Here is a 16707-nt window from a genome sequence, read left to right as displayed (position 1 = left end):
CATATTCAGTGGTTAACTCTCAGGTTCCCTGTTACTAAACCTCTTAGCTGCTTTGGGTATGACTGGTCCTTCTTGAAACAATCATTCTACTTGGCTGCCGGGCGCCAAACTCTCCTGCTCTCCCACCTAATGGACTGCTCCTTCATAGTTATTTTGTGGATCCTCTTCTCCAGCATTTAAATTGTGCCGGTGCCAGACTCTGTTTGTAGACCTTTTCTTCTCTCTTCTCTCTCTCTCTCTGTGTGTGTGCGTGTGTGTGTGTGTGTGTGTGTCTTAGTCCTTTTGGGCTACTATAACAGAACATCATTAACTAGATCGCTTATAAACAACAATAATTTGCTTCTCATAGTTCTAGAGGCTGGGAAGTCCAAGATCATGGGCTGGCAGATTCAGTGCTGGATGAGGGCTGATTTTTCATAGATGGCACCTTCTTGCTACAACCTAATATGATAAAAAGGTCTAGCTCTCTGGAACCTTTTCTATAAGGGCACTAATTCCATTCATGAAAGTGAAGCCCTTATGACCTCATTGCCTCTCAAAGGCCCTACCTCATCAGCTTGGGGTTAGGATTTCAACGTATGAATTTGGTGCGTCGTGGGAGGAGACATAAACATTCAGACCATAACACCCTGGATGAGCTCATTCAGTCTTACAGATTTAAAGATCACCTCCCAGATTTTTGGCTTCAGCCCTGACCTCTTCCCTGAATTCCAAAGTTGAATATAACTTGTATCTCTGCATGGATGTCTAATAGACATCTCACACTTGACACATACAAACTGAATGCATGATTTCCATGCCACCTTCACTCCCACCAAAACCTCTCTTCCCCAGCAATCTCTAGCTCAGTGATTGGTGCCACACAATTCATCCACTTTCTCAGATCAAAAACCTGTGAGTCATTGTTGATTCCTTTGTCTCACATACACCCCACATCTAACCTATTGGCAAATTCTTTTCAGTTCTGTCTTTAAAATATACCCTCAAATCCACGAAATCTCACCACCTCTACCACCACCATCTGATCCTGGCCACTACCATCTGTCTTGGATTATTGTAGCAGTCTCCTAGTTGGTCTCTTCACTTCCACCCTTGTCCCCCTAAAAAGTATTCTCCACACAGCCAGAATGATCCTTTAAAATGTAAATCAGACCCCTCCCAGAGTTTTCCATCTCTCTTAGAGAATAAAATCCTAAGTCCTCACTGAGGTCTACAAGGCTCTATACCAACTCTGTCCAATAGAGCTTTCTGCAGTGGCATCCAATATCTGTGCTGTCCAATATGGTAGCCACTGGCCATGTGTGGCTATGAGCACTTGAAATGAGGCTACACCAACTGAGAAATTAAATTTCAAATTGTAACCCATTCTAATTAATTTAAATTTAAATAGTCACATGTGGCAACTCCCACACTGGACAACACAGCCTACATAACCTCTCCGACTTTGCCTTCTACCCCTTTCCCTTCTCTCACTTGGCTCAAGCCACATTGGTCATCCAGATGCTCCTTGAACATTTCAAGCACATTCTCATCTCATAGCCTTTGCATTTGCTCTTCTCTCTATCTAGAATTCACTTCCTCTAGGTATTCAAATGTATCACTCCTTCACTTTATTCTGGTCAAAGGCCAAAAATTTTGCCCTGACTCTGTCTCAGGGAATGTTACCATTGGTATCAATGATACCAATGATACCATTGGTACCATTGGTATCATTGGATACCAATAAAGGCATCACCTGTTACTCTCTCTTTCCTTTGCTTATGTTTTTGTTGTTGTTGACAGTTATTGCTACCTGATTGATATGGTTTGGCTCTGTGTCCCCACCCAAATCTCATCTTGAATTGTAGTCCCTATGTGTCAAGGGGGGAAACTGTAATCCCCATGTGTTGAGGGAGGGAGGTGATTAGATCTTGGGGGCGATTTCCCCCATGCTGTTCTTGTGATAGTGAGTGAGTTCTCTCAAAATCTCATGGTTTTACAAGTGTTTGACAGTTCCTTCTTCACACACTCATGCTCTCTCACCACCTTGTGAAGAAGGTGCCTGCTTCCCCTTCTGCCATGATTGTAAGTTTACTGAGGCCTCTAAAGCCATGTGGAAGTATGAGTCAATTAAACCTCCTTTGTTTATCAATTACCCATTCCTGGGTAGTATCTTTATAGCAGTGTGAGAATGAACTAATACACTGACATCATATTATAAGCTTGTTTTTTTGTTCATTATCCACCTCTCTCATTGGTTTATAAGCTTCATGAAGACAGGGAGCCTGTTTTTGCTCAGTGCTATATCTCCTGTGCTTAGTTGGTGATTTAGTTATTAGTTGAATGAATTAATTAATGAGACAGGCTCTGACCAAGGGTAAACACCTTTGCAAAGCACTGTGGGGATACAAAAGAAACCCCAGGGCAGGGACAGCCATCTAGAAGTTCACAAGAGATGACTTAACATTAGCAACAAGAATTTATGTCATGTGAAAGGGTCTGTATGAAAGGCTAGGGGCTCAATGCCAGGAGATCAAGTGTGTTGTCAGGGGGTAGACTTTGAGAGTGGTGTGGATGAGCAGGTCTGCAAAGGTTGACATTGGAGAACAAGAGGTAATGAAAGAGAAGACTTCCTGAAGAAGAGCATGTGAGGGACATGATTTGGCTGAAGAGATTTGAGCAGGGTCCCCAGGCCAGGAGAACACCTTGAGCAAGGACTTGGAGGCCACAGGCTGAACAGGAAGCCTTCTTCTCTACATACATGAGGCCTTCCTGAACAGACCCACAGATTCTCCTGGCTTACTTCGTAACACTCTCCAGTGTCCACACTAGTGAAGGTTTGACCTGTTCACATAACATTTTACAAATGGTGTGGTATTTTTTTAAAGTTCTTGTGGGCCAGGCACGTTGGTTTCACACCTGTAATCTCAGCACTTTGGGAGACCGAAGCAGGCAGATCACCTGAGGTCAGGAGTTTGAGACCAGCCTGGCCAACATGGTGAAACCCTGTCTCTACTAAAAATATAAAAATTAGCTGGGTGTGGTGGCATGCACCTGTAATCCCAGCTACTCGGGAGGCTGAGGCAGGAGAATCGCTTGAACCTGGGAGGCAGAGGTTGCAGTGAACCGAAATTGCACCACTGCACTCCAGTCTGGGTGACAGAGCGAGACTCTGTCTCAAAATAAATAAATAAATGAATAAATAAATAAACTTTCATTGTTTTGGCTTCATCCCCATCCCTTCTCCCATGGCTTTTAATTTAAAATCACCCCTGACTGATGAGGAGCAGGGAGCTCTTTTGGGCCTTGGATCTAAGTTGTTTTCCCCAGTTCAGCAGATATTTTATCTCATTTTTATTTCCATGTCTGCTTCTGCTTTAGAATCGGGAGATGTGACTCATTGGCCCCCTCAGCAACCTCAACACCCCCAGAATCATTTCAAAATGTCACCTTTTCTGAACCTTCCTTGATTCTCAGCATATTCATGGGTTCCTCCTCTGGCTTCTGCAGCTCTTTGCACACACTTGACATGGGCTTAAGACACTGTCTCTGGACTATCACGGTACCAGACAGGAAACTTGTAGCATCTGACCTGTCTGTTCCTTGCTGGCTCCCCCAACTCTCAGTGCAGAACAGGTGCCTAATAAGCGTTTAGTCAATCCGTGATGAACAGATAGCCACGGCTACTGAGACAGGGGCAGCAGAAAGGCATTGGCAGAGCCCCAAGCCAGCTTGGTAGTGATCATGAGAGGCCTATCCCATAGGATGGCTGTTATAATATCCCAGAGAGATATCTCTGTACCCAAGGCTCCAAGCCACACCTCCAAGAAGCCTGAGCTTAAAACAGAATTTTCTGGGGCCCAGGCCCTGTCTTGGGAAAATGTAGGTTTTTCCCTCCTGTCCCCATCCCCATTCTAATGACTGCCCGTGCCTGGCTGCTGTCTAGGTTATCCCATTTGGTTACCAACTTTGGAGAGCGGAAATTAGAAGCTGCTATTAAAAACCAACCACTTTGGATCCTAATAAAAAAATGCATCAACTATAAAAAGACATTCTCAAATAACAGCACAATTTCAGTGTGGACAGGGTAATATTAGAGAATTATTGTTTTGCTGGTTTTGTCAGGGGTGATGAGTACTTGTATATAGGTAAGGCCACGTATATTTAGAGTCACACTCATTTAAAGTTTTTATCAGAAGTATGTGCAGAAGAATAGACAAGTGAAACGATATAATGTCTGGAATTTGTTTTAAAATACTTCAGGAAAATAAAGAGGTGAGAAAGACATGAAACAAGATAGGGATAATGTTGACAATTTTTGAATCTAAGTGACAGTTGTATGGGATTTCATTTTATTATTCTGTGTATATTTGAAAATATTTTATTAAAAAAAAAGTCATCCTCTTGGTCTCTCCCATCTTGAAGCTGTAAACAAACAGCAGCCTCTCAGGCCCCAGAGCGTCACCCCCCCATGGAGTGCCCTGTGTTCTTTTTGTCTGAATGTGATTGTTTCTATGTATCAGTTCGATTAGAACCCACAGACCTACTAGTGTGACAGCTTTATTAATACAGTCAGATTCAGCTTTTAAAAAAAAAAGATGGATGATGTCAACAAGCTTTGAAGAATAATAAGGTGTTTTGCAAAGTCAAAGGGATTAGGGGAGCCCAGAGCAGGCCTGCCCCTAGACTAGAGCATGACCTTCATCACAGTGAGAAAATTTTCCTGCCACAGAAATAACCACACAAACCAGGGGCGATGAAAGCAAAAGCACCAGGCCCTGGGCTTTGCTGGCTGCGAGCAGAATTTGCCCCCTACCGGGGCTAGTGCCAGAGCACAGACCACCCAGCAGTGGGAGTAATTAAACTAGCAAAGGTCACTGATTCATAATTTATGTCCCAAGGGCTCAGTTTAACCATCAGCCCCTCCTCGCCCACTAGGGCCCACCTCAGCTTCGAAGTGAAGGGGACCATCTGAAGGTTTCTAGGGCACAGCAACACCTCTTTACCTTACCTAGAGGCAGACTGCTCTCTGGAGCTGAGGGCAATTTCTGTTCTCTTGTGGTTCAGTTGGTGACCCTTAATGGGGGATTTTATCAAGGTCATACTTTTAGATTAGAGGCCACTCAGTAAGGACTTATCAAGTTCAAATAATAATCACAGAGCTATCAGTTATTGAGCATTTACTGTATGCTAGGCCTTTTACAAGTACTATCACATTCAATTCTCCTGGCAATTCTAACAGGTGCTGGTATTATCCCCATTCTACAGTTGATGAAATGGAGGTTTGGAAGTACTGTATACAGAGAGAGAGAATAAATTACACAGACACGATTTACGTCCACCTTTTTCTAACTCCAAGACCCATACTCTTAACTTCCTCTGTGTCTTGCCAATTGGAATTGTGTTGGGCTAAAAACGAGGGTCATCCAACTTTCTGAGTGACAGTTGACTGTGGTCTTCTCTTAAGTTTAAAGACTAGCTGTGGCTAGAAAGAAGGGAAGCTCTCTGCCTTGCCCCAAAATCCTTTATTCTTGCTCAAGCCACTCAGCCACAGAGCACACCAGAAACATCCCCCAAAGGTAAGCTCTGAACATCCTCAAGTGTCTATGGTGGTTGCCCTGGGACCTGACCAGCTTTGTGTTGGCCCCACCCCTAGCTGTCCCTGACATTCTGGATTTGCAGGTAGAGTCTCAGCTCCTGTCTCTGGTGCGGGTGGCCTTTAGCTTTTGTTTCTCTGGTATTGCACAAGTGACCTCTTGGCTGCTGCTGCAGAGCTTGTGGTAAATGTCAGGATGCCTCGTTCCTGCTGCTCAATTGGGGACCTCTGAGAACTAGCTCCAGCCCCCACCCGACAGGGCCAGGACCCAAGCAAGATGCCTGTGATGTGGCACCTGCTCTTTCTGTCTAGAGTGTGACGATTCTTGGATATCCAAAAACTATTTATATGAAAGGTAATTCCTTCCTCAGTCATTCTTAAGGTTCGTTTTCAATTGCCAGCCTGCCATGGCATCCGAGGAGAAATGAAGAAGAGGATTTTGTCTTCACTTGGGTGGGAGCAGCAAGAGAGGTAGCAATGCCCTAGAAGAACATGGAGGAGGCAGCAGGAGTAGTCAGCTGCTCCCCGGCGAACGGGAGGGAGTGAGGCCACTGGTTCAAGGAAGAGGATTTCCAGAGCATGGAGTCAATCAGGCAGCACCTGCTGGAGGTTCTCTGGAGGCGCCGAGTACCAGCACCGCAGAGGTCAGAGAAAGGAGAGCAAGAGGTCAGAGAAAGGAGAGCAAGGCCTCCCAGGAGGGTGGCTCCTGGTGCAGGAGATTGAGCTCTATGGGAAGATCTTGAAGCTTTACCTGGTAGATCTTTACAGCAGTTGTTCTCACCCTGCGGCCCAGGTTTTAGGAACTCCAGGTGAGAAGGAAGACATGCCCCTCTCCTCCTCTGTGGTCAGCAAACCTCCTCTTTGCTTTGAGACACTTAGTGGTTTTTCCCTCCTCTCCTTTGCAAGCAGGAATTGATCTACCTAAAAATGATTCCCCAACTCCCAAACTTTGAAACTCCTATCTCAGCTAATTCACCCAGTTAAACTATCTTGAGCACCTACTAGGTAACAGACAATATAGCAAGGGCTGGGAATACCAAAGTGAATAAAACAGAACTTGTGGTCTAGTCCCTGACATATCTGTCTAGGAGATGGAGAAGTAAATTAGCAATTACCGTAAAATCTGAGGGCAGTGACAACAGCAGAAATGGAGGGCTCAGGGGGCATCTAACCCAGATTAGGAAGATGGGACCCTCTCCTAAAGGAGATGCTCAAAACAAGGCAAGGCTCAATGTTGGTATCTCTGGGCCTAGCCTGTGTGGGAATGAGAGGCTCTTCAGAATTGAGGGAGGTCACCGAGGTACTTTCTTGTCTGCATGAGGGTGACAGAGGAAAGCATTGTCGAAGTTCCGCTCACAAACCCGAAGGCAGAGTGAAGCCACTGTGAGCCTCCCAGGGCACCTCACTCACCAGCTCAGTTAACAATTAGAATGGCTTTCAGAGAAAACAATGGACTTCCATTTGCTGTGCTGTTTGGCTCTAACAGTTTAATCCAATGAATAATGAAAAGCCTTTGCCATCCTCCCTACTGCCCCCAACCCTAGGTTAGCACAGCTGTGAGGAAAGTGATTGGTTTTTGTCAATTTTCATGCGCAAGAATCATAAAGAATTGGATGAGAGGCAAGCCAGGCCATCCAATCCAATCCAATCCCTACTGGGGCTGAGGCATTCATGCTCTGTGCTGTCCGTGGCTTCCCTGAGCCATGGAGCTGTGACCCTGCAGTCATGCCCACGCCTGTTCTCCTTGCAAGCATCCTCTGCATCCAAGCCCCACTTCAGCAACCTCCTGCCCCTGAGCCCTCCTCCTGAAGCCACAGGCTTCACTATTGCCCCTCCATCCTTGTCCTCCTTCCCTCATGGGCCTCTTCTGCCCACCCTCTTCCCCAGGCTGGGGAGGTTGGGCTCCATCAGCCACAGCTGACTTCTGCTCACCAGGTCAGTGGGCAACTCTACAGCCCACCATGGAGATGCCTACTCAGGAACAGAGGCCTCAGTGAGCTCCCGGCCTCCCCTACATAATTTTCTTGGCAGTTTTTAAACTCTCCATCTTACAAAGGCTGCTGAGGTGTCCGAAAAGCTCAACAGCCACCTGGGAGGAGGAGAGCCTGTCAGAGAACCTGTCAGGTGCTTCCAGGAGCAAGGCTGAAAAATCCCCCTGGGGGTGTGTGTCTGAATGTGGTCTATGTATGTGTGTCTAAGAGTGTGTGTGTAGGGAAAATAATTACTCAGAATGAAACAAAATATGTTCCCATCAAGCTTAGCTGCTGTTCCCACCAGCAGCCTAAACAAACACAGCATCGCCCACCCACAGCTCTGTTACCTAGCCCTGGCACTGGGCTGTCTCCCCACTGCTGGAGAAAATTCCACTATTACCAGGGCATTAGACAAAGGCTCTAGGGTGACAGATCACTGCTGCATACCCTGAAGGGTAAGTTGCCACCCCCACCTCCCCTGGCTACTGCCGCCGCCCTTATTTAACTTTCTTTCTTTCTTCTTATTTTTTTAGAGACAGGTCTTGCTCTGTCACTCAGGCTAGAGTACAGTGGTGAGATCATAGCTCATTGCAACCTTGAACTCCTGACCTCAGGTGATCCTCCTGCCTTAGCCTCTTAAAGCACTGGGATTACAGGCAGGAGCCACTGCTCCCAGCCCCTTGTTAACTTCCTGGTGCCCAGGTCAAGGCCAGCCTCTCCCTCCTCTTCATTGGCACCCCTTGGTTCTCTGCCCTCTCCCAGTTACCTGGGCACTTTGCTAATTTGGGAGGCTTGAGAGTCGAAATCCAATGTCTGACAGCCTCACCTGGGGCCCTCCCGTCTCCCACTACCAGCTCTGTGGTTGGGAGGGAGGGGTGTGAGAAGAATGTGTGTGAACTGGGGAGAAAAGAGCAGAGAGAGGTAGAAAGGGTGGGGAAGGAGTGGGAAGCAAACTTTGCCTACCTCATTAGCAGCACTAATTGTGCAGTAATGACTTGGTATTATTATCAGAAATTTATCCCGGAAAACAGTCAGCTGCCCCAGAAGACACATGCGTGCTTTACAGCGATGGCTTGACATGAGAAAAATCAGCAATTTCTTTAAAAAAAAATTTATGAATATGTTTTTCTCCTCAATCAACACTTTTGGTAAGCAATTTATTCTAAAAAAGAAACTTTTCATGACCCCAACTCTGGAGAGCTTGCAGAGGAATATTGACTGGGTGCTTCCTGGCTTCCTGTGGCTTCACTGGAATCTCCTTGAGGGCTGGGGTTGGGCCTCCCTCTGCCTTGGCCTCTGAGGCTGGAACAAGCCCAGCTCTTGATAACAACCCAGCTGAGTAAGATGAGCATCAGAGCAGTGAACTGGGATTCCTGAAGGTCCAGGGTCCTCTCTTGCCCCTTGTCCTTTGCTCACTCCTTCCTGTGAAATGCTTATTTTTGCCTGAGCTCCCTGTGTCACAGGTATCCTGCAGCCTAGAATGAATGTGCTCCCCCATTCCTTCCAGTTCCCGACGAACTACTCTACTCACAACTCTGCTCTTCCAAGAAGCCTTCCCTGACTTGGCCCGTGGAACTGTCCTCTGGGATTCCTCCTGCACTCACACACTCACTTTGCATCGCATTACACTCACACATTCAGCCTTCTTCAAAGTGATAGACATTTGCTGTGTGTGGATCAGGTGTGAGGCGCTGAGGGTATAAAGATCAATGAGAGATAGATGCAGCTCAGCAGCTCATGGCCTAGTAATAGTCAACAGTATGGTTTGTTAAACTCTGTGACAAAAAAAACCATTGGGTGCCATGGGATGTCAAGAAAGGGAATATCTGAGTCAGCTCTGGAAGTCAGAGAACGGGATATTCTGAGTGCTTCGTTCATATCAACTCATTTAAACCACCCAGTAAACTAATGAGAGAGGTACTACTATTATCATCTCCATTTTATGGACAAGAAAACAGAGGCACAGAAAGGTTTAGTAACTTGCCCAAGGTCACACAGCTACTATGTCATTCATTCAATTGGATGGCAGATCCAAAATTTGAACCAAGCAATCTAGCTGCAAAGCCTACACATTTTTTTTTCCTCCAACTTTTGTCTTAGGTTCAAGGGGTACATACACTGGTTTATTGCATGGGTAAATTGAGTGCCTCAGGGGTTTAGTGTACAGATGATTTTATCACCCAGTTAATCAGCATAATACCCGATGTGTTGTTTTTCACTTGTCACCCTCCTCCCACTCTTTACTCTCAAATAGACCCCCGTGTCTATTGTTCCCTTCTTTGTGTCCATGTGTATTCAATGTTCAGTTTCCACTTATAAGTGAGAACACGTGGTATTTGGTTTTCTCTTCCTGTGTTAATTCGCTTAGGATTATGGCCTCCAGTTCCATCCATGTTGCTACAAAGGCCATGATCTCATTTTGTATAGCTGTGTAGTATTCCATGGTATATATGTTCCATATTTTCTTTATCCAGTCCACTGCTGATGGGAATCTAGGTTGATTCCATGTCTTCGCTTTGTGAATAGTGCATACACATGCATGTGTCTTTATGGTAGAACAATTTATATTTCTTTGGGTATATACCCAGTAATGGAATTGCTGGGTCAAATGGCAGTTCTATTTTAAGTTCTTCGAGAAATCTCCAGACTGTTTTCCACAGTGGCTAAAGTAATTTATGTTCCTACCAGCAGTGTATAAATGTTCCCTTTTCTCTGCAACCTCACCAGCATCTGTTAATTTTTGACTTTTTAATGATTGTTATTCTGACTCGCGTGAGATGGTATCTCATTGTGGTTTTTATTTGCATTTCCCTAATGATTAGTAATATTGAGTGCTTTTTTCATATGCTTGTTGGCCACCTGTATGTCTTTTGAGAAGGGTCTGTTCATATTCTTTGCCCATTTTTTAATGAGGTCGTTTTTTGCTCGTTGATTTATTTGAATTCCTTATGAATTCTGGATACTAGACCTTTGTCAGATGCATAATTTGCAAATATTTTCTCCCACTCTGTAGGTTTTCTGTTTATTCTATTGATAGTTTCTTTTACTGTGCAGAAACTCTTTAGTTTAATTAGGGTCCCAGTTGCCAATTTTTGTTTTTGTTGCAATTGCTTTTGGAGCATTTGTTATGAAGTGTTTGCCAGGGCCAATGTCTAGAATGGGTATTGCCTAGACTTTCTTTTGGGTCTTTACAGTTTTAGGTTTTGCATTTAAGTCTTTAATCTACCTTGAGTTGATTTTTATATATGGTGAAAGAGAAGGGTCCAGTTTCAATCTTCTGCATAAAGCTAGCCAGTTATCCCAGTACCATTTATTGAATAGGGAGTCCTTTCCCCATTGCTTGTTTATCTTGGCTTTGTCAAAGATCAGATGGTTGTAGGTGTGCAGCTTTATTTCTGGGTTCTCTAACCTGATCCGTTGGTCTTTGTGTCTGTTTTTGTACCAGTACCATGCTGTTTTAATTACTGTGGCCTTGTAGTATAGCTTCGTTGGGCAGTGTGATGCCTCCAGCTTCGTACTCTTTGCTTATGATTGCTCTGGCTATTCAGGCTCTTTTTTTGGTTCCAAATGAATTTTATATATATTTTTAATTCTGTGAGAAATGTCATTAGTAGTTTGATAGGAATAGCATTGAATCTGTAAATGGCTTTAGGCAGTGTGACCATTTTAACAATATTAATTCTTCCTATCCAGGTGCATGAAATGTTTTTCCATTTGTTTGTGTCAACTCTGATTTCTTTGTGCAGTATTTTGTAATTCTCCTTGTAAAGATCTTTCACCTCCCTGGTTAGCTCTATTCCTAGGTATTTTACTATTTTTATGGCTATTGTGAATGTGATTGCATTCCTGATTTGACTCTCTGGTTAGATGTTATTTGTGTATAGAAATGCTACTAATTTTTGTACATTGATCTTGTATCCTGAAACTTTGCTAAAATTGTTTATCAGATATAGGCGCCTTTGGGCAGAGACTATGAGGTTTTCTAGGTATCGTATCATATTGTCTGTGAAGAGAGATAGTTTGACTTCCCATCTTTTTATTTTGATGCCTTTTATTTCACTCTCTTGCCTGATTGTTCTGGCTAGGACTTCCAGTACTATGTTGAATAAGAGTGATGTGTATGGGCATCCTTGTCTTGTTCTGGTTCTCAACGGGAATGCTTCCAGCTTTTGCCCATTCAGTATAATGTTCAAAGCCTACAGTCTTAACCTGCGTGTGCCACTGCATCCAGTAGGAACAAGCTGGGTGATGAGGAAAAGAGGGAAGGTGTTTGGGGCAGAGGGACAAGCAGTCACAAAGTTCTAGACTCTAGAATGGAAGAGAAGAGGAACTGCAGGAACAAAATGAGCAAAAGTGCAGAAGGTGGGGTGGAGAGTGAGGACAAGGGACAGGGATTACCACTCTGTGACCACCGCATAGGTGGCCCGCAGAGGATACCCAGGAGTGTCTAGAGAGAAGGCTACATAGGTGGACAAAGGCCAGATCTGGAAGGGCTTTGTTTGCCATACTGGAGGGTTTCAACTTCATCTCAAAGGCCCCAAGAATTCTATGAAGGATTTTAATGGAGAGGGTGACATATTCATATTATCCCATAACATAACTGCCATGATCTGGAAGAGCGCTATTGGGTGCTGGAGCTAGGGCAAGGACAGTGATTCCAAGGATGAGGGTATCCTTACGTGCGTTATCTCATTACATACAACAAGGGGGACAAGGGTTCAAAACACTTGAGAAATAGAAACAACAGAATTCAGTCATGGATGAATGCAGATGAATAAGGGAGAGGGAAGCATCAAAGAAGCCTCTGAGATTTTTAGTTTGAGCCACTAATTTGGTTTGGTTGTAGCCTTCTTTAAGGAGAGAGGTGGAGCAGGTTTGTGAAGGAAAATATAATTTCTGTCTTATATGTATTGGATTCAGAAGGTCTAGGGTCAAGTTGTTCAGAACAGGAATTTATAAATGCACATGGAGAAGCAAGGAGAGATAGATGAGTCAGAGATGTAGAATTGGAAATCCTTAGGGTGGGCGCTGGAGTGAGACTGCATGGGTTTAAATTCTGGCTCTATCATTTGGTACCTGCAAATTGAAGGCAATAATAGGATTGTTGTGAGGATCAAATTATGCAACCCATATTAAGCAAGCAGCATGGATCCTGGAAAAGAGTAAGTGCTCAGTAAATGTTTACCATTACTATTAATGTTGGCATTGTTTGGTATCTGAAGCCCTATAAATGGATAAGACCATTCAGAGAGCACTGAGATAGGAGAAAGAAAAGCTGAGAGCTGAACCCTGGAGAAAGCAGAGGGTTGACAGGAGGCAAAGGAGAAAGTAAAAGAAACAGAAAGGGAGGGAAATCCAGGGAGAATCATGTCAGAAGAGAATTTCACAGTTCATGTGGGTTGTGCAACTGCGCATCAAGGAGGTCAAAGAACTCATTTTCAGTCAATTTCACACACAGCCTCTTTACACAACTGATGGTGTGCACTCCCTCAGGACAGAGCCCATATGCTCAGGGCTCTGTACGTGGTGTGGCTGAAGGCCATTGTATACAGGAAACAGCACAGGATTGCATCCCATGTGCCTGGCCCAGACTGGGTCTTAGTAGGACCTCAATAAATGTTGAATGAGTGAACCAGTGGCATGAAAAGACAGACTTGAGCTCTGGCTCAGCCACTCGCTAGCTGTGAATGCTGAGCCAGTTATTTCTAGCCTCTCTGGGACCTCACCAGTGAAATGAGAATGATACTGTCCAATCTTGGGGTTGTTGTATGAAATGAGATAACATACGTAAGACTGTTGTGTAAACTGTGCCATGCTTTACAAAGGTAGAGAAGTATTAATAAAGGTTGGGGGCTGACTCATTAAAACCATTACTATGGCTCTAGCAAACAGCAGAAATGTATATAAGGCTTGGGGGCTGGGATAGAAAAGGATTTTTATTCTACCAAATGGATGGAAGCTGGAATTTGGTAAACAGATTTGTTCTCTCCAGGGACTCCAACACCTCAGTTCTGTAGGGGGCTTCAGTCCACTGACCCAAAGCATGCTCTGTTGATTCTTCCTACCTGAATTCTGTTGAAATCAAGAATTAAGACTTCCTAGTTTTGACAGGGCCTTTTCAGGTTTGTTGTTTTAATCAGTTTTGGCATTTTATCTGGTTTCCTTTCATTAGTGGAACAGCCAGAGACCTAAGATTGCAAACTCTCTCCAGGCTCCTTGGGGAGAGCTCCAATCTTTGGAGTCCTGGTCTTACAAGAATCTTGGCTTGGCCCTTTCCTAGAAGCAGGGCTCTGACCACAGGACACAGTCCAGGCACAGAGACACCCCAAGCTGCTCTCTGAGGAGTCCTACCTCTGTCAAGAGTGAAGCAACCAAGCACGTATGGAGCCATGAAGCTGTCTGGCCCCAACCCCGTATTTTATCAATGACACCATCTTTCCTCTAGACCAGTAACTGGGTCCAAGAGGCAACTGAAATGGCTAAGGTCAAAGAGCCAAGAGCATTGCAAAGAGGCACAGGAAAAAATCTTTCACTGCATTGTAATTTATTTCTAAATTTTTATTTATTGTAAAGACAATTTTAAAATATTGTAACCTTTTGTAAGAAAATAAGAAAAAATATTCACATCCCCACCATCTTTCTGCAGCATGGTGAAGAAGGAAGGAGCACTGATCTGCTGTCTGAAGGCCTGAATTCCAGTTCTCTGCCATCTCCTCCCTTGTGGACTAGGAACCAGTCACTTAATCTCCTCATCTACTAGATGGACGATTAGGATCCACCCATTGTGCCTCTCAGTATTTTTGTAAGAATTAAATGAGATAAATTCCTTCTGGACAATTTGCAGAGACTTGCCCCATGGAAGAATACAGGTTAACCTCTGAATAGTGTACCTGCTAAATTTTCCTCTACATTCTGAAAAAAGGAAGAAAGGGGACAGGAACCATCATTTAACACTTGCCATGGATCAGTCACAGTACCTTCACCATTTAACCCAACTCATGTAATCCTTGCCTTGTACACTGTGAAGCAGGCCCTATATGTCCCGTTTTACAAATGAGGAAGCTGAAGTTCAGAGAGCTAAAGTATAGCACCTAAAGCAATCCAGTTGGTAAATAACAGACCCAGGATTTGAACGCAGATCGGTCCAACTCCAAAGCCGTGCTGTTTCTTCTGTACAAGGTCAGTGAGAAGAGGACTCTTTGGCTCCCTTCCTAGCCCTTCCACTCTGACATCATCTTCACTTCTCAGTAATGAAGACAGACCTCGACCCACCATGGTTAGGCCTAGCTCTAAAGTTGTTTGAAGGATGATACTGCCTTCTGACCTTCAACCTGTCTCTGCTTCCCCGAACTCCAGCCTGCTTTTGTCCACAAAGCCAGGCTGGATGCAGAAAACATTGTCCAGTCTTCCCAAGTCTGATGTGGAATATTGTGTGCTTGAGCAGAGAGCACAGAACAGAGATGAGACTGCTGAAATAGGGGAGGAATGGGAGAGAGGCAAATATACCCTGGTTCAGGATGTTTGAACTGCCAAGCATATTTCTTGGAATAAAAGCAAGAATGGACGCTTTCAAAAAGCACCTAGGCATTGACCTTGAGCTCTGCAACGTCTTCTGCATCTTCTCAGGTAAGGAGGAATCCCTGAAAACTCTGATGATGGCTTGGGACATCATGATTTGCAGAAGTCACCCAGCTTTGGCTAGATTTGCTATCTTGGTATGGGGGCTGGGGGAGAGAGTGTCATCTGCAGGAAATACTGATAAAGCTGTTCTGGCTGAAACCCCATAGGGAATCCATAGTACAGTTTATTCCAAATAATGATATGAAGTTATATCCTCAAATACAGGACCTCAACTTGATTCTCCATTGGCAGTAGACTAGGTTCAACTGATGTTTGTTTTTTTGAGTAAATTAACACTTCTGCAGAAGGCAGCTACATGCCTCAGTAAGCAGAGGATGGGGGAGGTGGGGAGAAGAGACCAGGGGCCCTCAGGGTTGGGTCAGAGCCTCCTTAGCTTCTATCCACGTGGCAAAGCTGTAGGTGTGCTTGTGTGTCTATTCCTCTGTGTCTCTCCCTGCATGTCAGACAATCCAGCTACAATCGTCAGACTGCTCCCTTTACATTTCTGCTGGGGACTTGGAGGGAGGAGGGAATGGGGAAAGGGCTCCCTATTTAGAAATTGCATTGAGATGGAAAGACAATATGACACATCGGCTCATGTCAAAGGAGCTCATTCTTCCCGCCTACAGCATTAGCAATTTCCTACCAAGGTTCAATTTTTTTAAAGAAATTATTATTTGGTTTTAATTTATTTTATTTGCAACATAACTCAACAAGACATTGCTGCTCAGAGCAGAGTGGGAGCCTGCCCAAGGGCAGAGACTTAAGTTGGGGGCAGGAGATGAGTGCATTGGCTATTTCCGAAGAGAGGAGGGCATAGGAGTGGGAGGCCTCTTGTTTCTGTCTCAAACCTCCTCTCATTCTGCCTCCCATTCCACCCCAGCTCCTCTTCCTGCATCTGAGAAGTCTGGTCTGGAGGTGCCCAGACTCGGGATGCTCCATGCATGGCTGTAGGCACAATGAGAACGATGGGGGAGGGGGAGCTGAAAGTGAGTTGGCCTCTGTAAAACCACCCTCAGCTTCAGAGCCAGGAAAGGCTGCCTCCCTCCTCCCTTTGCCCCAGCCTCCTCTTTTCTCCCTCATGTAAAATCCTAGAGTGTTGTTGCTGGAAGGAGCCTCAAAGAGCTCCTAATCCAACTTCACATAGGCACACTGAGCCCCAGATAGGGGATGTGACAGCCTCATGGCTGCTTTGGTGCACCAGCCCTGAATCCCAGCCCTCCCAGGCCCTGTCCAATGTACTTATTTGCCACCACTCCATGCTTAACTGTCTCTGCTCCTGCTTCTCTCCTCCCCACCCCTAAACCCAAACTCAGAATGGGATTTCTCTGAGAGATAGAATTGAAGGGCAACAATTCCACTTCTTTCCACCTCTTTCCCTCTCTGGGTTTGAGTGGGACCCTGGATCCTCCCTCCCAGCTCTTGGTGGGACCCTGGGACTCTGAATTTTATCTCTTCATATGGGAAGAAGCAAAGGTGTGTTTGGGGGTTGGGTTTGCAGGGCAAAGGGGTTTGAGAGACAAAAAGTTTCCATCATTA

The sequence above is a fragment of the Pan troglodytes genome, chromosome 1 (assembly GCF_028858775.2).
Source record: "Pan troglodytes isolate AG18354 chromosome 1, NHGRI_mPanTro3-v2.0_pri, whole genome shotgun sequence".
Taxonomy (NCBI): Eukaryota; Metazoa; Chordata; class Mammalia; order Primates; family Hominidae; genus Pan; species Pan troglodytes.
This window is presented reverse-complemented; position numbering follows the sequence as displayed.